This window comes from Cydia fagiglandana, chromosome 6, assembly GCF_963556715.1.
Source record: "Cydia fagiglandana chromosome 6, ilCydFagi1.1, whole genome shotgun sequence".
NCBI lineage: Eukaryota > Metazoa > Arthropoda > Insecta > Lepidoptera > Tortricidae > Cydia > Cydia fagiglandana.
Window position 1 is genome coordinate 11,890,142 of NC_085937.1, and position 24,628 is coordinate 11,914,769.

The 24,628-nt window shown below is 35.6% G+C and overlaps 1 protein-coding gene across 1 annotated transcript in view; it reads left to right on the top strand.

Moving 5' to 3' along the window:
• Positions 1-1,637: 1,637 nt before the first annotated feature.
• Positions 1,638-24,628, top strand: part of LOC134665243 (G-protein coupled receptor dmsr-1-like) — a 51,300-nt gene continuing 28,309 nt past the window's right edge. Inside the window, exon 1 of the mRNA XM_063522129.1 lies at positions 1,638-2,101. The gene's annotated coding sequence lies outside the window, so the exon portion shown is untranslated. The remainder of the gene's footprint in view (positions 2,102-24,628) is intronic.

The window sequence follows — 24,628 nt, forward strand, 5'->3', positions numbered from 1 at the left end:
GGAAATTCACGTAGAAGCGCCTAATATTTAAAATTGACTGAAAGCTATTTTATCCTCGACTGGACCTCAACTTCATATTCCATAATTCGTAGGGTCTTTTAGTAGGTATCCCTACTATTATTTAAGTAATTCTATGAACGTTTCACCCGTAGAGCCGTAGAATTAAATATATATATGTACAAAACGCGAGAGTTTAAAGTGTTATATCCCTACTATTAGTTTTAAGTAATAGTATAAGTAGGTACCTATATAATAGATTTTAAATTACGAGTAGGACAGAATACAAAGTTACAGACGGTGATTTGATGGCACAGGTTAGCTTCCAGCAGACCACAACCCTATGAGCCTGTGACAAATAGAAGCCGAGAGTTAAACTACTTATCAACCTCTAGATTTAATTGCGCATTCCAATCTCCTTTAATACTTGAAGGTTCAGGGCCACTTCAACAATTCATCTTCATAGTTCCGTATTAATTTAGTCATATTATCGACGCGGGGAACAATATCCTGTGAAGGTAATTAGATAACAGTTGTAAACTCGCTAAGCCCGGGCAAGTTGTCGGCAGCACTAAAACTTGGCGGAGATTGCCGACAGCGGGGTGGTGTCGATTGGAGGTGATTGAGGGAACTTACATTGTTCGGAATTGGGGTTGACGGGGCAGTTGCTTAATTCATATAATGTTTTATTTCCACTGTGAGCTCAAGTAAAACTTGAATCACAATTCGTAGCAAATATGTGTACCTACTTATCCGCTCGTTAATGAAATGATCGTCTAAAATAAGAGCTTAGGTATTAACTGACGAGTAGGTATGTGGGAAATACGAAAATGAACTTTAAATGTCACGGCGCATACATGTTTAGTAGCGGTCACGACAGCATGCTTTGTTTCTTTTACTTGTACATATTTACCTAGTCTTCTGTTTTTACTTATTATAGATGGTCAAGCAAATCTTGTCAGTAGAAAAAGGCGCGAAATTCATGAGACGCTATCCCTTCGCGCCTACATTTTTCAAATTTGCCGCCTTTTTCTACTGACAAGATCTGCTTGACCAAGTATAGTAAACAATTTTGTTTTCTTTTAATCTGTGCTAAAATTGTATGTTTTCTAATTCTTTTATTGCTCGGTAGTTAAACAGGTTAGTAATTTTAGTACTTTTTTTATTTACATATTTCACGTCAAAATTACCGTGGAGTTTGTTCGAGCTACGACGTACGTTTGTTGTTCATCGGTGAAGAATAACGTTTTAGGGAACTCGAACTAATGTCAAAAAACCCTTGTGCTTTCCACCAGCCTGGGCGAGTTAGGATATGACAGGTACAGGTATTTATGGAGCAAAATTAAGTATGCCTTCAGCAGATCAAGAGATCAAGTTGCCAAGTGGAACTAGAAAATCGTTAAGATGAAGATCTATTTAGTACTCGGTCTAACTACCAATTTTTCACTTGGATAAATTAAAGCTACAATAACACAAGTCAATTGGCATAAATACTACAGGGAAACTAATACTAATCGTATGATCTACATATATTATACATAATGTGGACGTAGGTACTCTGATATGCAACAGCAGTCACTTGGTTTCTATCAACTTTTCAGAATGATTAAAAACTCTAGTGCACTTTACAGTTTTGACTGTTTCAGTTTTGTTAATTAATGGCAAGGGATTTTCGGGAAAAATGGGTAGTAATGGAGGCGAGCGTGGGTTGGCAAGTTCGCCGGCAGAACGGGCGGCGTGGCGGACGAAGTGTAGTGCGGCCAGCACTCGTGGCAACGGCACTCACTTGATATCGGCCGCCGCGCAGCGCGCCCGCTCCGCCGTCCGTCGCCTCGCCGGCACTCGTACTCGTAACGTAAATAATTCTGGACACGACACTCTAGTGCCAAACTAAATTATGAAATGTTGTCATCCACCCAACTTTATCCCAGTGGCCTCGTTAACATTCGACGCGGGATTTTCGAATAAACAACGGAAAATGAACTTTTGCCTTTGTTGATGTTAATGCCTATGTTTGTCTTGTGATCCCAGTGCGAAGACGGCTTGAGTGATGTTGAAGTAACATTGAGAAAAAACGAAACGTGCTACACTGTTTTTTAAATAGGTAAGCATAAAAAATTTACCTACCTGAAAGTTACTGGTGAATTTTCCTCTTATGAATTTTACATGAAAATTCCGTCCACGTTCACTCAACAAAGTAAATTAAGTGGGTAGAATTCTTATCTTTTTTTACATATCTAATTCATGACATGTTTGTTGTTTTTTAAAATATTGATTTTAATGATCATGATGACTTGATGAGATAGGACTTTTGTTTAGTTGCGAGCCTGTAAATAGTGTAAATGAATAAGACAGTCTGCAATTGTAATCAATGATAGTTATCATTACCTATTCAAATTAATCGCAAACTATTCCCAGTAGGTAATGTAAAAAAGGGAACCTCACTTTAACTTGAATAAACTGACAAGGTGTTTTCACCTTTCTTTGGCTTTCTTTCTATTTCGTTGGCTTTCTAAGGTTGGGTACCCATATCTCGGCTGACATGGCGCAATCTACTCACCTTTAATATTTTACTGGAGGTAAAACCTATTCATGAACTTGTCTCGTCAGGGTGCACTCGCGTGGTAAACGCTGCTTGACTAGGTTTTTGATAGAAATTGTGGCTGCTGACTTGATGAGATACGGAGCCGGGCGCGGCGACGGATGCATTCAACTTTGAGATTATTTATGCGTAACATGTGCATAGTTGATGAAGTTTGTGTCACAAGTGATATTGCAGTTTGTCCTACCCACTACGATAGTGCACAGGGGATTGGCTATACTTAGGTAGTTTTATTAGCTGATTCGGTACAAGTACTTGTCGAATAACATTTTAAATCTATCTAAACTCGTTATAGTTATGTATTATTTATTACACCGAAACAGAATTGTAAAAACAAAATGAAAAAAAAAACTAATGTCAAAGTAAATAAATTATACTTTGAGACCACTTTTGTATCAAATTAAACCGAAATAATAAAATAAAACATAAACTTTACTACTTAAGTATACTGACAGTATTTATATTGATACTCTGTCAAATTGATTGCTTGGTATCAAATATATTTTCATACCTATTTATATATGCAAAACTACTCTTGATCCTTGACTCCCACTTTCATAGCAGCGGTCAAAGGCCGGCACTCACTTGATGAACGGATCACTTGAGAAGGTTCCTTTTTTTATCCCGATCGAGCCGTTTGGCAGATAAATGTTTTGAGCCTCGGCCGGTCCCTTCCCTTAAAACCCTATTAGAGAAGTGTTCACATTCACCTATCACAACGTTTTCTGAAGTGTAAACCTTTTCTTACCACTGCCACATTATTTATCAAGTAAAATTATCACTTTAAATATAGATACTTAGGTACATTTCTACTTAAAAAATATATTATTAGGTATACTGATGGCAAGGCACGCTTAGGCATTAGCTTAGGCTTAGGCACAGAAGTAGGCAGTAGCTTGTGTACTATTTTCGATTTTGTGTCGAGTGAATTATACGATTACAAAGATTTGTCTCAATAGAAAATACCACAATTCGGCCAGGGTATAATTTGTCCTTATGTATGCCACGCGCGATGATTCGATCAAGAGGCATGCGAGTTGGATTTCCGCAAATTTTCTGCGAATTTTCGCAATTTCTCTAATGAATTAACCCCACAGGATGTTACAAACAGACGGATAGAATGTAATTACAAAAGTTCCCTGTAGTTTAATTAACCCAACGCCGAAACCTCTCCAAAGGACATAATAATGGGTGGGTTAATCAAATAAAACTTGGTATGAATCGGCCTGAAACATCAAGCGTTTACACATACGCGTTAACCGGGTATAATCCCAATTCACAGTTGATTTGAATCAGAAATCGGACCACTTTTTCCACTAACAGCTGATCTTTTACGTCTCTAGGAGATAAACAAGCGACTTAATTAAAGCAAATTTATTGCCGACAGCATCCCCGAGATTGCCTTGCACAAGCGCCAGTTAACGCGCAAAAAAGAACTCGAGACTAGCTGGCTGTAACAAGTGTTTGGCTACACTATTCACTGATAATTAAAATTCCCCTAGTTCGTTTTAATTTCTAAGAACAAAGTACAATGCTTGTTTTGGTTTTTTTGTTAACTGAATTAAAAAGGAGGAGGCTATGAATTCGTAGGGTTTCTTTTTACACGAGTAGGTACACAAAAAAGAGTGTAATGTTTACCGATTTCTCAAATACCTACCTACATTGCACCTGCATACATTGACGTATATATGACGTACCTATAATTAATATGTAGATATAATACGTCAATGCCTGCATATGATAAATAGGATAGGATCTCATAGTAAACGAGAGAACTCTTGAAATATATCAAATTTTTAGAGAATTTGGGTACCTTTTACTAACTACAGCTCGTAATTATTTGTAGATGTAATGCGCGAGGCGCATGATAACTAAATAAAATGATTCAGATAATTATCATTCTGATGTCAGTGTACGTTCGGATTGGCCTATGTTAGATAAATACGAAAGAAGTCTGTTATACTTGCCTAGTGAATTAATGAATATTCTTTATTTCAGACCAGGTCCATAAATATTAAAATTACTTATTTTAATATTTATGGACCTGGTCTGAAATCAAATTAAATTATAACATTAATACATTACATGTATTACTCTGTATTATATCTTAAAATTAGAAGTAATAAATAAGTTAACCCCATCCGGAGTATCGATTAAACAACCTAAAACGGATAATTGAACACTTATAAAATACCTACATGTAAATATTCATATACATACTAACCTACATTCAATAAAGTAGGTAAACAAAGCATATAAATTGATTTCGTCGAGATGGATACAACCGGAATTACGTACAGTATTTCAAAAGCTCGTGTACCTAGTAACCCAATTACCAATCACGCTTTTTCAATATTATGTCTTTGCGTTTCCCGCACCTGCCGTAGCGAGCACTTCCCGAATTCGCTTACGCGTGACTGGGCCGTTATGAAAAAGGAATTGGACGTTAATAGCGATGCTTAAACTTCTAATGAGGAAAATAATTATTTGGAAATGTGTGTACTTGTGTAGAGAGCTTACATCATAATTACAATGTCTTAACTTGGTACCGAACATTACTCAGTGCGGATTTATGCTTATTTTTAACATAAACTGCTTATATCATATGTAATTATAATTCTAGTACTAATTATTCAATTTGTTTAGGTACATCAATTTAATTTCACACGCAATTAAGGTTACCTATGATGTGACAGGATATGATAGGTATGTATATACGTTAACATTTCAGGAAATCGCGAGAATGGCATGTTATATATACTTTATCATCTTTATAATGTCTGAGTTTCACGTTAGATTAAGATTTTGTCTAAAGTTAGGCGTTCTGATTAGGAAGAAAAACATTATAATGAAATATTTATTTTTTAACAAGCAGAAAAGTCTACGAACGATGTTATTATTAAGCTTAGAATAAATTTTAAAGTGGAAAAACCACTGTCCTGGCGAGACCCGAACTCACGGCCTCTGGACATATTTTTTTTTGGCCAGGTCAGTGGTTTTTCCACTTTTAAATTCATTCTAATATTATACTGAAATATTGGAAATATATTCATAAATATAGGCGTTTCATGATTTTGTAAATAAATGAGGAATTTTCATCTGTACATAGTAATAAGTATTTATACTTTATTATTTTTCCTATTTCCTACTCTATGGATGCGTGGCTGTCGATAAAGTCAAATATTCTTTCTTTTGTTACAGGTATGTCGTATGTTTGGTTTTCTAATGTTATATCATTAGAAAGATAAAAACACGTACTTACTAAATAAAACTTTTGTTACAGCTATCGCAACGCTTTAATATTATTTGTCCATTATAAAAAAAATATCTTATACATATAAAAAAACTTGATAAAGACACGACACTTGTCTAATGTCTCAAATTGGACAAACTATTAAGTACCTAATTATCGTGTCATATCAAGGCATTATCTTATTGCAAAAAAGTGTGGAGGTCACATGAGCATAGCAACATGTCATATTGACAGCTATATTTTGAGATTGGTCTTGTTTTTTGTAGCAATAGCATGTTCAATTCAACAGCCAGCTGTAAGATTGAACAACAAGTTTCTTCAAGGTATTTAGCTCACTTATCGTGCAATCACATCACTTTGATGCATTTGTTCCTAGTAGCGGAGTCAGTTATGAAGTTGACCCAAAAAATTTTTATTAAGCTATGAGCTTCATCACATATGATCTTTGAGTAATTCTAAGCATTTCAAGCCTGGGAGGCAATAAGGGGAGGGGGGTACAAAGATGGCCGTCACCCGTCATCATTCAAAAAAATCTGTTCTGGTCCTGGTGGCTACTAGGGCAAGTTTGGTATCATTTTTGTATAAACCGGAGACGTAGAATTCATTGCTGATATTTGTTTTTTTCAGCTTCATAGTAATTTTACAAGAAAAACGTAAAAAGATGAAAATTTAGGATGGAGGTTTTTGCTTTGAGAGCTAATAACTTTTGTATAGTGGCCAAAAATATCATATAAAATATACTATAATAAAGCTTAATTCATCCAGATTCTAAACATATACACGTTGAATAATATCCTACTGCAAAAAGGTGGTGAAAAAATTATTAAATGACCGCAGCGCGGGTAGTTGGACTTTCGTTTATCTTGCGGACCGTCGTTTATCTTACAAAATGATCGAGTACGAGTATCTACGTAGGTATGCTTACTTTGCTAGATTTTATGATGACGAATAAAATACTTTCATCCAGACATAATTCATCATACAGACATAATTTTATGCAATTTAATTTTAATGCACTTGCAACGATTTGAGTGGGGCCTAGTGTTATTTGACCGGTGTTTTCTGTAAGGTGGAGGTAAGTACGTACTTCCCCAGTTGGGCTCTGCTCGGATAGATCTGGAATGACATCCGCTGTGCTGTGCCCTACCACACAAAGCGAGATGACATTCACAGTGCCCATACCTCTCTTTTGAACGTAGTTTAAGGATATACCCGGGTCCAAAATTGGGTCCGAGAAATAACTATTATAAATGAAATTATTCTAATAAAATAGCGCTCTTATTTTTGCTGATAATATTAAAACACTATTTATGAGAGAAATTGTACTACTTAGGAAGAGGCAAAATATTTATTTTCACGATAATTTTCATGCTATAACTCTAAGTAATTTTATAGGTACTTACTTGTTGTTTTTAGGGTTCCGTACCCAAAGGGTAAAACGGGACCCTATTACTAAGACTTCGCTGTCCGTCCGTCCGTCTATCACCAGGCTGTATCTCACGAACCGTGATAGCTAGACAGTTGAAATTTTCACAGATGATGTATTTCTGTTGCCGCTATAACAACAAAGATTTAAATAGGGCTCCCATACAACAAACGTGATTTTTGACCAAAGTTAAGCAACGTCGGGAGTGGTCAGTACTTGGATGGGTGACCGTTTTTTTTTTTTTTGGTTTTTTTTTGCATTATGGTACGGAACCCTTCGTGCGCGAGTCCGACTTGCACTTACCCGGTTTTTAATAAATAACTTCAACCTGCACATAACATTCATTTGGATTTGATTTGGTTTGATTTTGTCTCATATTTTACATTTAATATTTGCTTCAGGTTGGTGTGGTGAAAAATTCTGTGTTTCACTCGGCGGCAAATTTTGTTTAACCCTCGTTCTTTGAAACCCTTACAACGCTCAAGATTCCATTTTTCGAACCACTCACTACGCTCGTGGTTCAATTTTGAAATCTTTCGCTTGATCGGGTATCAATATTAGCACGAGCGGTTAAACAACAACTTTGCCCCCTTGTAAAACAAATAACTATTATGCTGAGAGCTTACATTTAGAAATCATAACAGCTATGTATAGTTGTCATACTAATATAGGTTATGCAAGTATAACTTGGTGACAAACCAACGAAGCCCCGCCTCGCGGGGCTTCTATTTTCTGCTCTGAGGGATAAAAGGTAACTAACGAACCTAACCTAATCCAACCTGAAATTGCGGTTGTACATGATCTTATTTGTTAAGCGAGCCGCCCTCCTCTTTAGACATGGGGATACCTGTGTGTATTTTTTTAACCTATACCAGAATTATGTCTGTTTACTGGAAACTGCGGACATTAAATATACAGAAAGCATTTTATTCGTCATCATAAAATCTAGCAAAGTAAGCATTACCTACGTAGATACTCGTACTCGACCATTTTGTAAGATAAACGCCGCCTAGCGAGAGTCCAACTACCCGCGCTGCGGTCATTTAATAATTTTTTCACCATCTAGATGCAGTAGGATATTACTAAACATGTATATGTTTAGAAGCTGCATGAATTGCGCTTTACTATAGTATTTTTTGTATGATACTTTTTGCCACTATACAAAAGTTATTAGCTCTCAAAGCAAAAACCTCCATCCCAAATTTTTATCTTTTTACGTTTTTCTTGCAAAATTACTATGAAACTGAAAAAAACAAATATCAGCAATGAATTTCACGTCTTCGGTTTATACGAAAATGGGCGTTTTCGGAAAAAAATATTTGGGTAAAATATCGCTGTCCTACGACTTTGGTATACTTTTTTTACCGTCAAATACTGTTTTAAAGTGTACTACATGTATACAAAAATTGTAAAGTGATTTATTATCTGAGTATTTATGGTAAAAAAACTAATTAAATGGTACTTTAAAGTAAAGAAAATGTACAAAAACTGAAGAAAGGTAGATGATTTTTGAGTGTCCCATGCACACTTTGCATACTTTGGATTCAAATATTATATATCTGCCTCCTTCTAGGCCCGAACCTGGTTGTTGTGTGATAAGATCGTACCAGCCAAAATCTATTAAAAACCTTATTTTTTAGCACCTAAAGTAAAAATATGCATTAAAGTTTAATTTATTGTTGTCCTTCAATATCGACGTAGTGGAAATTTCCACCAACGTCACGGAGTTTTTACCAACTTAGTAGCAAAAATCTACTAATATCATACGGATTTTTACATGATCGTAACATTATGTTCCTATAATTACCCGGTGTTTAGGTTTTACAAGGCAATTGGGCTCGAAAAAAGCTAGTGCAGGTTGTGCGTCACGATGTGCAGAAATTTGTTTTCCACAACGAACTGAATTAAACTGAAGATAAGGAGTCAATTATTGACTAAATATTTATGAATTACGTTAGATTATTATGTGTTGTATGATATCAAATAATTATAATTAAGAAAATTCAAACGATCAGACCGCTATTTCGCTTTATTAACCAACCGGCATGCCTACGTCACATCCAAAACGTTACGTGATGTATTAGTGGAACAAAAAAACGTGACGTATGGAATGAAAATGCACGGTTTACATGCCGTCAGTTTAGGTTGCCAAAATATAGTAGGTAGAGTGATATTAAAAACACACAAATAATTTTATTCTAGCTATATTCTTCTAACTACTCGACCTACTAGTAATTACTTAGCACCAGTGGCGGCTCGACCTAAGAAACGCTGGCAGGCGCAGGTTATGCTTTCGACTGCAGCAGTATTGCAGTACGACAATGCTGCTAACTGCAAATGTCAAAAAACTGGGCAGCAACATCTATTTTGATTTAGTTGTAGCAGTAATGCAGTCGGCAGTATTATCGTGCTGCAATACTGCTGCAGTCGAAAGCATAATTACTGCAGGAAATTTCAAAATCTGTTAAGTTAAACTGTAATAATAGGTATTAATTACTAAATTATTTAATTTAGTACAACATTAAGTAGGTATTAAATTAAGTAGCTATTTTCCGCACATGTAAACCCTTCATGTAGTTCCTAAACGCGATATTATGGTCCATAACGTCACTTTGTCCTACTGTGGCTGTGATTGATTTTATTAGAATTTATATTAATTTTTAGGATAATTGATACTGATTTCGATCTCATTTGCAAGAATAATATATGATAATTATTAAAAACAACTTTTTATAATACCTTTACCTTACGTTTTTTATAACAAAATGATTGCAAAGCAACAATTAAAACAAAAATGTGACGTATTGGGAAGACTCCTTTAAATAACTTTATTGTAATACTTAGTATTGCAGTTGTTATTCGTTTTTAGAAAATTAATATTGTTATGTATTTCAATAAATAAAAATTGGTTCACTTAAAACACTCCGATCTTCACTTAAAACCTGCCTAAAACTTGTAACGTAATGGATCGTCACATTCGCTGTCATTCAGTTTAAAGTGATTTATTAGGAATATAAATAATTTATATAGAAAGAAAGTAACATTTTCATAAAATATATAAATAGTAGATTTCATTCAACCCATTTTTAGTCAAAAAAATTTTTTTTTTGGGTTGTGGAATTCCATTACGTGACGGACTCTAATTCTAAAAACGCCCAATGATACCAAACTTGCCCTAGTAGCCACCAAGACCAGAACAGATTTTTTGAATGATGACGGGTGGCGGCCATCTTTGTACTCCGCCCTCCTCGACTAGACGCACGCTTCTTATCGCCTCCGAGGCTAGAAATGCTTAGAATTACCTACTCAGAGATCATATGTGATGAAGCTCATAGCTTAATAAAAAAATTTTGGGTCATATATGGCTGCGATCCGTAACTGACTCCAGTAGGTGGCCTAGCGGTAAGAGCGTGCGACTTGCAATCTGGAGGTCGCGGGTTCAAACCCCGGCTCGTACCAATGAGTTTTTCGGAACTTATGTACGAAATATCATTTGATATTTACCAGTCGCTTTTCGGTGAAGGAAAACATCGTGAGGAAACCGGACTAATCCCAATAAGGCCTAGTTTACCCTCTGGGTTGGAAGGTCAGATGGCAGTCGCTTTCGTAAAACTGGTGCCTACGTCAAATCATGGGATTAGTTGTCAAGCGGACCCCAGGCTCCCATGAGCCGTGGCAGAATGCCGGGATAACGCGAGGAAGAAGATCTACCTTTATTACTGTTGTTCTATGTAACTGTGTATGTAATCAATTTACCTTAACTCTCCTGTCAAAACCCAAAAAAAAATGTAACTAATTACAATGCGATACGTACTTGTAGATATACGACGGATGTGTCAAATTCCGATAAGACAGAATGGTTTTTATGGATAATGTAACAGGAGGTTCGTTAAACGTGGGTATTAAGAGCGGCTCGGTGTGTCCAATCTCCCATAAACAGCGCCATTGTGTTTTTATGTTTGTGCTGTTTAAAGACTGACCTTCTCTACCATAAAGTATAATAATTCCGAAGTAAAATTTCAATTTAAGACTGGATTTAGAAATATGCTTTTAACTCTACCTTTTATCAAGATTTATAAAAGATAGAAATTAAGTCTGATTAATACAGACGAATTTCTCCCTTTCTTGCGTAAGAATGACATTAAACATTGAACTATAAGAAAATACTTAAATTAGTACCTTATCATCATCATCATCATCATCATCATCATCATCATCATCATCATTTCAGCCATAAGACGTCCACTGCTGAACATAGGCCTCCCCCTTATGGAGGGGTGAATGCCATAATCGCCACGCTTGGCAGGCGATTACCTTACCATATTTTATGAATAAGGGCCAAGATGTTTAGTTAGACCGAAAATACGGTACTAATTTGTTTAAGCTTGCTTAAACATTTAATTATATCTTCTGGCAACTACATATTGGCGATGTGACAGACGGACGGACAGAGGCACACCATAAGGGTTTATTTTTACCTTTTTAGGACGGAACCCTAAGAATACATGAAGGGGCATTCAGTGTCGCGTGACGTATCACATTTCACTCCAAGTGCTCTGGTAGAAGATGCTCTTACTGCCTCTTGAGAAAATACATAAAAAGGCAAGCCAGTTCTTGAATTAAAACAATTTACTTCACAACTTTCAACGCGCATGAGAAACAAAAAGTTCGAACTAGCACCTGTTCTTATCTTGTACTTTTCAATGCCGTGTATGTTGTGGGTATGAATAAAGAAATTATCTATCTTTCTATCTATGTCATCATCATCATCATCATCTCAGCCATAAGACGTCCACTGCTGAACATAGGCCTCCCCCTTCTAACTATCTACCTACCTACCTACCTACCTACCTACTTCTTCTATCTATCTACCTAGTACCTATCTATTTATTTGTCAGGTCCTCCTCGGTCCTGCAATTAATGAATCTGATGGTGACGGACCGCGCAAAAGTCTCTTAAAGGAGTAGATTAATCGATACTGTCCCCTCGACGACGATCTCGACAATCTCTAGAGTGTTAGCAATACAGCCTATGCCTATAAGAATACGAACCCCGGTATTGCGAAACCAATTAACTTCTCTACTGAAAACAGCGATGTATGATTCAATGTTTCGGGGCTGGGCTGGTACCATGGTAAAAATAATATTTGCTTGTCAAATTATGGCCAGACAACATAATTACAGGGTACCTACTAGCATTAAAAGTAGCAGATCAGACTTTACGTCAAAAGTATTTACGATTCCCTAATAAATATATTAACAAAAAGGGATGTGTATGATCTATACATGTACACGGTGGCCTAAAAATAAGTGCATTCCTGTTACCAAGAAGGTTTTGGGATTATACTGAGCAACTTTTACTATGGGACCAATAACGAAATCGCGAAAAACAAATTTTACCCTCCCATAGAAAATGGACCGGCCAAAATGTATGAAAAAGTCAAATTTTTTTTCGTGATTTCCTAGTTGGTCTCGTAATAAAAGTTGCTCAGTATAATCCCAAAATCTCCCTGGCAACGGGAATGCACTTATTTTTTGGCCACCTGTATAGAACAATAAGATTGTCGCGAATACTTTTGAATGCCGACTGTAGATCTATACTTTCGTATCTCTATCTGGAAAAGTAACTATTCCAGGCTGGCAGATACTTTTAGTACATTCTTTCAACCGCTAGTATTGTTGCTGACAGTACATAATATCAACGACAGGCGGGACAAGTTGGAAGGAACTTATACAGGGTTGGGCAGATTAAGTGTCCTAGTTTTAAATAACCATAAAATTAAAACAAAGCTTCAAATCTGAATATTAAACTGGGTTTTATTTTAAGCATACTCTATATTTACAAAATTAATTCATTAGCTCAAATCGCTCTCCTTTAACCTGTATAACTTTACGCATTCTACCATAGAATGAGTTGCACGCGGCACGCACTACCTCATCTGCTATATCGTCACATATCTTGACCAACCGATGATTGAATGAATTTAAATTCATTCCCTGTGTGCAGCCAATCCTGCTGAGCATGTATCCCCATATAGAAAAGTCCAACGGATTCAAGTCTGGTGAAGATGCAAGCCATTCTTGCCACGGTATAAAATCTGTCAAATTTGTTCGACACCAATCTTGTACATGTACGTTTAGCTTTGTGAGACGGGGCACTGTCTTGTTGAAAGCAATAATAGTCATCCCCAAACAACTTTCGGATATTTTCTAGCATATGACCCTGCAACACGTTCTGAATATAATAGTCGTAGTTCATTTTTACTCCCCGGTCAATGAACAGCAGTGGTAGTTTGCCCCTAGGTGATTGATATGGCACCCCATACCATGACAGCCGACGAACGCTTTGAAACCGCTGTACGGCTAATTTGTCTACTGGAATATCCCTTAATGAAGCACCGTAAACGCGATAATTTTGTTGATTGTGGCTATCTTGCAATTGAAACATCTTTTCGTCGGAAAAAATAATATCTTGCACGTTCGGAATTTTTGCTTGTATAAATTTACAACGAGCTGGCGTTCCGCGTCCATGTTGATAACAATATAAAAACAATAGATATCAAGCTGACGTCTAGAAATCATAAAGACGCATAAATTCTCCATTAATAAAAAATAAAATTGTCAAAAAAAGTTGCGCTATATTTAAGTAAAATGGCAGTACAAAACTAGGACACTTAATCTGCCCAACCCTGTAGATACCTATATAATAATTCTTTAACCCTGCACAGATTTAGGTTCCGCCACTAATACTTATCGTAATTAAAATTATGCTTTTGCTACGAGTAATTAAATTACTACGAATATAAATAAGACACAATGTTCCTACCATAAATTTAAACCTAAAATACTCTACCCTTCTAGGTTCGTTAATTATTATAGGTATCGCTTATAACTAATGTCTGCGCCATAATAAAGCTTTCAATTTAGGGGTAGTGGATAAATTAAATAGCAGTGGGCGTCCGTCGTTTATATTTAGCATTTCAGCCAGCCTCATTTGTTAGGATTAGCTTCGTGTATAAAGTGGTAAAAGGGCCCATCGTTTGAACCGTAAAGTGAAAAGACAATGACCAGTCGTAAGGGTTTTTATGCGGAGTCTTTTTCAACTGCTTTTATCGTTCATCTCTGTAAATTTTTCTTGGTTCCGTTTAGGAATACGTCCCGACCCTTGGGAATATTTTTTCACAGAAATAAATCAGTATTATCTTATGTTTTTTTATGTATTATAAATTATTTCAAATGGGTAGGCACTAGGTAAGTCATAATAAAAACTTTGTCACCTTAACGTTTCCTCAGTAGTAGACAAATAGGTATAATAATACTATACTATACCTATAAAGGTATAATAATGGTATAATAATACTATACTATGGGTATAATAATACTATACTATGCAAATAATATACCTAAGAGGCCGAGTTTCAGTTGGCCACTAAATAAATCTCAAGGATTGTCGTAATGTGTTTACGAATGTATTCAACCAAAGCAAATTGTAGTGCCATTTAACTAAAAAAAACTGGGTTTTATCAAGCCTCTAGCCAATATGTCTGTTAAAAGTACTAAGGTTTTCAAATCTCCTAAATACCTAGGTACTTGCTGGGTACTTATCTAATTTGAAAGTTAAAAAAGTGTTAATGCAAAACAAAGGGTAGGTTAACGCTTTAAATGGTTACAACTATTAAAAAAACCAGTCAAGTGCCAGTCGGATTCGCGATCCAAAATAATTATTACGTACTTAACTATACTTAATGAAAGTACCGAACACCCCTCTAACGAAAAGATAAACTGTACTGAGAGACATACTTAACCTTGAAAAGCTTTTGGCACCATACATCAACATAGGTCGCACTTAGTTTCAACTGCAAAATAAGTTTATAAATAATAGTTATTTGTTTTACAATGGGGGCAAAGTTGTTGTTTAACCGCTCGTGCTAATATTGATACCCGAGCAAGCGAAAGATTAAAAAAATGGAATCTTGAGCGTTGAGAGGGTTTCAAAGCACGAGGGTTAAACAAAATTTGCCCCCGAGTGAAACACAACATTTTTCACCACACCAACCCGAAGCAAATATTAAATGTAAAATATCAAACAAAATCAAACCAAATCAAATCCAAATGAATGTTATTAAATATTTATCATCCAAAATCATCATTTAAAAGTCAATTCTACCAGCAAACATAAGAAAACAACTCAAAATTTGCATTTGATTACTTTGCCTCACATGTGGATAAAACGCAACTTTGCTAATCGTATAAGTGCAAAGTAATTCTTTCCGAGCTGGTGTGGTGAAAATAAATAAAAAATTTGATTCCCTTGCGGGTGTGCAGCATTACGGGTATGTTTACTCGTATGTGTGTGTAGTTTGCGTTGATGTAGAAGTTTGATTTTTTTATAGGATCAAAGTGTAGCAGGCCTAAGTAAATGATAATGATTCAATTTCATATCTCCTCGCGTTCCTGAGAAAAAGGCTCTTGACAAATGGACAGACAGACAAGAAAGTGAGTAGTGATCCTACTTATAAGGTTCCGTTTTTGCCGTATGAAGTACGGAACCCTAAAAACTCACTCCACAGTCAGCAAAGTTAGGCACTGGTTGTGTATCACTGGATGCAGAGGTGTGCAGGTATGCAGCAGATGACTTTATAGATTTATTCCGCAATAAAAGCTAAACCCGTACAATTTCTAACCGTGTTGTAAAAGCAATCGTATGAGTTATTTATGAGAATGGTAATATTTATCCAGGATTTTATTTGCTATTGCACCGAACGACAAGCCATGCATTCAATGAATAAAATATACTAGATACTGTGCTCGTAAGTCTCAACACAAACCTCGCCTATTTTTATAGCTGTCGTTGTATGTACGTTCTTAGAAGTTCTAAATAAAATTGTAGTTTTTTTAGACTTGCAATCCTTGCGTTCTCTTTAGCCTCCATACAAAGGTAGTATAGACTTTAAACTATACGTAGTGTTAGTTTGCTTTTAAACCTATTTGCTCTAATCTAATGGATTTATTTACCTTTTGTTTGCGTATGATGAAGACCCTGACTCAATTTTTAATAATTTTTATTAATTTTTTTGGGAAAGTTTTTTCTACTTTATCCAGCACGACTAAAGTAACCGGGATTTTTCACCACCACACACATACGATAGGTTAAATTGAGTTTCCGCTATAGAGAGCGTACTGTGTTTATCTGAGGAATGGGAGGTGAAGCTTTGTAGTTTGTTATGAAGACCGCGGAAGCAGTCGGCGAAGGCAAGCAATAGTGCCTTCTATATTATTTACGCGTCTCTGCTCTAGCGCATTTTGTGCTTGTTCTCATGAGTGCTACTATAGAGTATAATAGTGCTGTATTTAATTCTGCAAATTTATTTAGGCCCAGGGCCATTAGCTTACGACGCACGTGTAGCTAAATAAATTATGTATCCATTCTATGGCTTGAAGCTAAAGTACAGTACTCGTGAAATTGAGATTTTCGGTTTTTTATTGTAAAGTATTGATTTTTTTTTACTTTTTTACATATAGATACTCATATTACATATAGAAACTACCAAAATGATTTTCTTCATGTAATTGTAGTCCACAATATTTTCGATCTAGCAATACTGACATGTTCAAGTAAATTGTTAATATTTATAGTCGTGTTCTGAGCTGGAGTTAATCGGTCTAGGGTAGGTACATGACGAACACCTCCATTAACAGGAACTGCCAGCATACTGCCAGAAAAAAAAACAATATAAGTTATATCATATATTCTCAAATTTTGTAATATTTATTTATTTACTTTATTTTATTTTATATTATAAAACAAGATCCAATAAACTGTAATCTAAATATTAGGAAAATAATGATTTATTTACATACCTACTCGTTTAAAAGCATAATTAACTAGAACCAGGCGTGGCTCACTCCGCGATTTCGTCGCTTTGCTACAGGTAGCTAAAAGTACATCCGTTCCACACCAATTTTGGGGAAAGCCATAAGCCGCGCGTGGCGCTATCGCCACCTAGCGGCCATACCTGTGCTGATCGTAACAGACGCGTTTTGTTAGAGAGTGAGTCTTCTGTACCTAGTACTGTTATTTATTCTGTGCTAGAACTACAAATACAATAAAAATCAATCCCAAAAGTAAAGATTTTTACATGTATGTCCTTTAGCTTACAGCCGTGGATATACTTACCTACTTACTGATGTGCGCCCTGCGTGAAACATTAAGGTTAGGTTCACATGGCATTTTTTATTCCGTAGGTATACCGTATACGGGATTTCATCGAATACCGTATTGACAGCATTTGTATGGTAACTTTCAAATTGTGTTATGTTTTGTTATGACTTGCATATGACATGATACATTTACTTTTTTACGTGTGTCGGAGGTTTAAGGTGCAATATGTACAGCCAGCAGTTTTTGAAAACTTGTAGCGCTTTTCAGATTACCAAAAATATGAATAGCAATCTTGAAGTCTTTCTAGAAGTAATCAATGGACGAAACCTAATTAAACAACTTACGCTTAATACTTCATAAAATCTCGAACATAAATATAAAACGCGCCACTAAAATTTTTAACTATTATTGAACAAAAGTTATTAATATTGCTCCCACATTCGCTGTTATCAAATGTTATATTAACATTGTGTAACAGAAACAACATAATAAAACACTATCAACACTATCATGTTGTCCCGTCACAAGATGTCATAGGTACCTATAACATTTTACCATATGATGACATTCGGAAGACTGCGAGTCTCTTCGGATGAGATTGGCTCGGGACCGGGATAAATGGCGTACTCGAAGAGAGACCTATGCTCAGCAGTGAGCGTAAAAGGCTGATATGATGATGATGATCATATAAAATTGCATGTGAAAATAAAATGTTAGTTTTGACCGACTCATGAATTACTTTTTTGTTAATAACTGAAAATAACAATTCCACAACAATTAGGTACATTCACGATTTTGGGCACGCACAACCGTCCGCTCAGTACAGCTGCGTTCCGAGAAGGACCCGAACTCACTGTACTTTAGTGTAACATTTCAGATTGGGTGACTGATATATTATTAAGGTATTGTATTATACCTAGTACGAGATTTAATGCCGCACACACACACATATCCTGAGGGACTCTCACCATTAGGTATATAATTATCATTAGAACCTGATATGAATAAGACTAAATTGATATTAACTTATGTAAATTACTTATCAATTATGAACTTCTACTAATCTACGCAAATGGGTTTAATATGGGCTTAATTTAAATAATTACTGTATACTAAGTGATGTACCGACTGTGGGTTTGGCTGACTAGCCGACTAATCGGCGGCGGCGTTCGAATGGAATGGCGACTAGTCGTTTTGATCCTTGTGTTGCGCTGATATATGTTCTTTGCTAGTTAAAAGACCTAATGATTGGTCGTGTGGAGATCCAATTCAACTTTTTTCAGTGATCTGACCCGATTAGCAGTTTCCCGTGCGTGGTTGGCAAGTCTTGAGAGATCTTTTCCTGTGGACATAGGCTCTACGAAAAATTTGCTCCGCCATTACACATTAATAATTCCCTTGTGGATTATCTCATTCTTAATTAGTTCTCGCGGGGAACATCAACACAATTTATCTGTATATGTTCAAAGGAGCATAGACTTTAAGTAACCCATGGTTTGTGAGGTCCTACAAGCTTAATTGAAGACACCTCAAATAATAAAAATAAATATAAAAATTACCTTCTATAATATATTCGATTGTAATTATAACCAACTACAAAATATTTTCCGGACTGCGACGACATACATGAATTTAATATGATAATATGAACAATAGTATGATGCATCCTAATCTTAAATAGATATGTACCTATAAAACATATGATATAAATTGGCTGTTTACTTATGTAGGTACATTTATTTATGTGTAACATTAATAACAGTAACAGTAATTTCTTTTTAAGCCAAATCTTGTGAGGCGAGGTATATATGCTAAGTATGACCTAAATATTCATCTCGAAAAATATAGCGACGCGTTGAAAAAAGAGCCCCGCATGTACATATACAAGATGACCCAAAAATACGTTAACAAAGATGTTTTTAAGAATATTTTTCTATATTAGTATATAATATTAATCTAAATGGGCCTTTACTTACACGTCCTTTACAAGATGTCATTAATAAATTAAAACTTCAACCATTTTATTAAAACAAAACGTGTTATCTTCAAAATATTCTCTTGCAGCTTTGAAACTCAATCTTTATTAAAATTATCAACAATATTCGATCGTCGTCGAATATTTCGACGTCGTGCAATATTTTTTCTACGTTGTTTTTAGGCCACTTTGTATGAAGGTGATATTGACACACTTTCAGTGGTGTACAACTTTGACCCGTGGTATCGCTGACGTCTCAAAATTAAAAGTTTCCAAGTTTTGACATCTTTGCCAAGGAAGGTTGACAACGAAGGCTATTAGAATAATTGTTAAGAAGATGACAAAGTTTAGGATTAAATTACTTACTGCTTAAAAGTTGCTTATAAGAAATTCAATAGATCTTGAGTATAGGAACTAAAATGTTTAGGGGTACTTAATGGTGTGGCGTATGAAAATAGAATTTAGGGAATATAATTATGAATATTATGATTTGGTAAAATAAATTGTGCATAATACTTAATTTGGAAATAAACATCTAAATTTTAACTAAAAAATCAAATTAATAAAATTTATAGGTACTTATGTAGTATTTAGTGAAAAATAAAACGTACTAAACTAAAAACGAAATAATTTATAATAACAATAACATGTTAACCCGATGTCAAAATAAGATTTTAAGGCAAAAAATAATATAATCTGTATAATGTGCTTCGCTTATTGCTGTGTGCATTTAATCAAATTTTGACGGTTTATTAATTTTTCAAATGTATAGCAACACAACAACTAGCAGGAAATAACAGTATTGCGTGTTCGATTCGATACATTTTATGTTTACTTCGTGACTTCATTTGGAACTGAATCATTAGATCTATAAATATGAAATAAACTCCAATAAATATCAACGTAATCACGATAATGTATCGAAAATGTCTTGAAAGGAAGACAATTTCATTATGGCTAATATGTTTGTGACTACTTACTCTTAACCATATATTATGTATGTATGAAGCTAAAGTGGGCATGCATGCTAGCTTTGTAACTCTTCAGTACCTAAGCAATTTGTAAATAATAAATATGATAAGTACCTACCAATTAATTAACTTGCAAATTATTTTTGGGGATCTGGCAATCGCACAACGAGGCTGTACGTCGTAGTTATACAGGGTGTTTGGTACATGGTTTGCCAAATTAAAACAGCAGATAGGTTGAGTCATTTGCTATCCCCTCAGGCCTAGAAATTATTAATTTGGTGAAAAAAAATTTTTCACTTCTATGACAGTTTTACGTAAATTTCAAATTTTTACTTGCGTAGTAGTAAAAAAAACCATGGCCAATTTGGTTTGGCAAATGACTCAAGCTATCTGCCGTTTTAATTTGGCAAACGATGTACCAAACACTCTGTATATTAAAAAAAATACTAACATATATAGCGGAATAGCAAAATACGATAAAATGTTTTTCTTCTTTATTACACCAATCATATCTTGAAAGACCGGGGACGTCTTCAATCTCATATTTTCTGAATGGTCTCGCATTATTAAAAGTGTCCAAATCCCCTTTATTCGCCGTCTAGTTACTTGATAGATGTAGTAAAGGCTTGTTACCATTACGTTGGCATTTGATTTATGGCCATTAAGGCATATTTCATTTATTTAACATTTCTATCTAAATTGTTGTCTAAATTGAAATATACATTTATAGAATTTATGACCAATTTCCCTAAAATTCATCATCATCATCATCATCTCAGCCATAAGACGTCCACTGCTGAACATAGGCCTCCCCCTTGGACCTCCACTCGTACCGGTTGGAAGCGATCCGCATCCAGCGTCTTCCGGCGGCCTTAACAAGGTCGTCCGTCCATCTTGTGGGTGGACGTCCTACGCTGCGCTTGCTAGTCCGTGGTCTCCACTCGAGCACTTTTCGACCCCATCAGCCATCTTCTCTGCGCGCAATGTGGCCTGCCCATTGCCACTTCAGCTTGCTAATTCGGTGGGCTATGTCGGTGACTTTAGTTCGTCTACGGATCTCCTCATTTCTGATTCGATCACGCAGAGAAACTCCGAGCATAGCCCTCTCCATAGCTCGTTGAGCGACTTTGAGTTTTGAGATGAGGCCGATAGTGAAAGACCACGTTTCGGAGCCGTAAGTCATCACTGGTAACACACATTGATTAAAGACTTTCGTCTTGAGGCACTGAGGTATGTCGGACGAAAAGACATTACGTAGTTTCCCGAACGCTGCCCAACCGAGTTGGATTCGGCGGTTGACCTCCTTCTCGAAGTTGGACCTACCTAATTGGACTACTTGTCCTAGGTAGATGTAAGAGTCAACAACTTCGAGTACCGAGTTCCCAACAGAGACTGGGATGGGCACAACATTGGCATTTGACATAAGTTTCGTCTTGTCCATGTTCATTTTCAAGCCCACCCGTTGTGAAACTCGGTTGAGGTCATCGAGCATCATGCTGAGTTCCTCCATCGACTTTGCCATGACTACGATATCGTCGGCAAACCGAAGGTGAGTGATGTATTCGCCATTGATGTTGATGCCAAGTCCTTGCCATTCCAGAAGCTTGAAGGCGTCTTCCATTACGGCAGTAAACAGTTTCGGAGAGATAACGTCTCCCTGCCTTACGCCTCTTTGCAATGGAATCGCCTTCGTGCTCTGCTCCTGTACTCGGACCGACATGGTGGCGTTACTATACAAATACTTCAACACTTCGATGTACCGATAGTCAATATGGCATCGCTGAAGAGACTCAAGCACCGCCCATGTTTCCACCGAATCGAAGGCTTTCTCATAGTCCACAAACGCTAAGCATAATGGCAAGTTATACTCTTCGGTCTTCTGTATAACTTGCCGCCGCGTATGGATGTGGTCTATGGTACTATAGCCTTTTCGGAAACCGGCTTGTTCGGGAGGCTGGAAGTCATCAAGTCTGTGTTCGAGATGACCCTTGAAAACAGCTTATAGACATGGCTCAGACTGTCAGTGTCAAAAATTGCGTAAATTGCGTAAATTCCCTAAAATTGCGTAGGTATTATAAATCAATTGTTTGGCGAATACATTCACATTCAGACAGACAGTAGTAGGACAGAAAGTTGTTGTGCTAGTTCTTTGTACGTGTAACTTAATACGTATATTTTGGATTCCTATCACCATTATTAAAAAGTCAGTGGGTAATGCTTACAGGTACCGGGCATTCTTTATGTCTACTTTTAAGTTAAGTAAATTAAACAAATAATTACATTAGGTACATCACATTACCGTTCTACCTACCCATATCAATAGGGTAATTACGATTAGGTAAGTAGCTGGCAGGTTTTTATTTGTGAGAACATAAATAGACCGACCTGCACCGTCTATTGTTTTCCGTGTGTTAGCAACACTGGCGATCTTTAAAAATAAAACAAATAAAATGTAGGTAAGAATTGATTTTTAATAAAAAAATAACAGGCGGGTATTCTAGAGAGAAAAAGATGATCGAGATGTAACGGCTGGTTCTTTGTTAAAATAATATAAGTTTAATTAATTGGAAAAGCAGAATACATTGATTTACAAATCAAAGGCTGTATATATTTCTGGAAGCAGATGACCTTTAATATATCCGAAGTGGTAAGAACGTTTAGACAACCTCAGGTATGTGTTAATTTTGATTACATACAAATTTTAACAACTACACGCCTACAATTAGGAATATCACTTGTATTAAATAATATTGGAGTAGTGTAAAATAACTATACACTAATACAATATTAGTGGCATATGTAAGTAGTGCCAGTAAATTATAAAAAAATATATACAATCATTGTACAGGGTACAAGTATTGAGATTACAAAAATAAAGGAATAAAGGTGTTTCTGATTAATATTTGTTACCTATTTTACGAATTGACGTTTTTGATAAGCGATTAACTTCAACTTCAAACAATTTTATTGCCAATAGTTATATGACTTAAGTACCCTGTAAGGGCACAGCAATTTGTCTTTTACATAATTATACATAAGTATTAAGTATTATCCTTATAAACTACACTGTACAGACATTTTAATAAACTATGTATAAAAAAAAAGAGTTAATAATTATGCAGTTTCAAGTACTGTTTATTCCGGGAGGATCACCAAAAAAAAAAAAACTCTTGCAGTGAACGGTAACTCTTATCCAGTAAATACTTCTGTAAAATGGGCTCAAATGATTTGGGATTTCTTCACTTAAACAGATAACTGGTACATTACGCAATAGGTACATAATTATGTTATTATAAAATCATTTAAGGTTCCCCCTTGGCTATCCTGATTTTATTAAAAGTAAGTATTCATTTTATAATGATGATGGTGTTATGGGTAAGTATTTCTTTTATCAGCATAAAGTACCACAATATGATTTAACTAGCTGACCCGGCGACTTCGTATGTCGTTGTCAGTGAATGTCGTGTTCGACTGTTCGTGCTACCTTTCAGGTGAACTTAGTTTCGGCTTTTATAGCTGACCCGGCAAACTTCGCACCGACTAACAGTGTAAATAATTATTTTTATTTTAAAATATTTCTGTGTCAACTTAGTTAATTAAATGAAGAAAAGAAATAGTAAGCATCAAATTCAATAAAACAAAATGTAATTAAACTCGGAAGATAACATTAAACATGTTTTATAGGCGATTGGCCCGAAATTGCATGTTGATGGATTGTGATCTGAATTCAAGATATTTTTGGAAAAGTATTTCTTAATAAATAATTTTATATTGATAAATCACGCAGAGATGATGTACAATTAATGAAATACGTGATTTTATGATCAAATTTATCTATTGTACATGTTTGAATTACGATGTAAAGTTATATATGTCAACGTCAAACAACAAGAAGGACGAACTTATGCGGCAAAAGGAGATGGATGGACCCGTGTTGCATCATGTGTTGTCTGTTAAAGCGCAGTGGCGCCCTCAATCATTTTCTACAATTTCGTGTCGGACTACCCTAGGAGCAATCTTATGGCAATGAATTACTTTTATAATTTTGTTTACGTCTATTTTAATAGGTATTAACTGAAATAAATGTCATATACTGAGAAAGTTACCAAGGCCTATATAAAAACAAATTAAAATATTTTCAGTAAAATAATTTTATTTGTTCTAATATTTCTAACTGTTTAAATAGTTTATCTGATATTCCGATGGAGACAAATCAAACAGTAAAACCATGAAAATGGGTCAG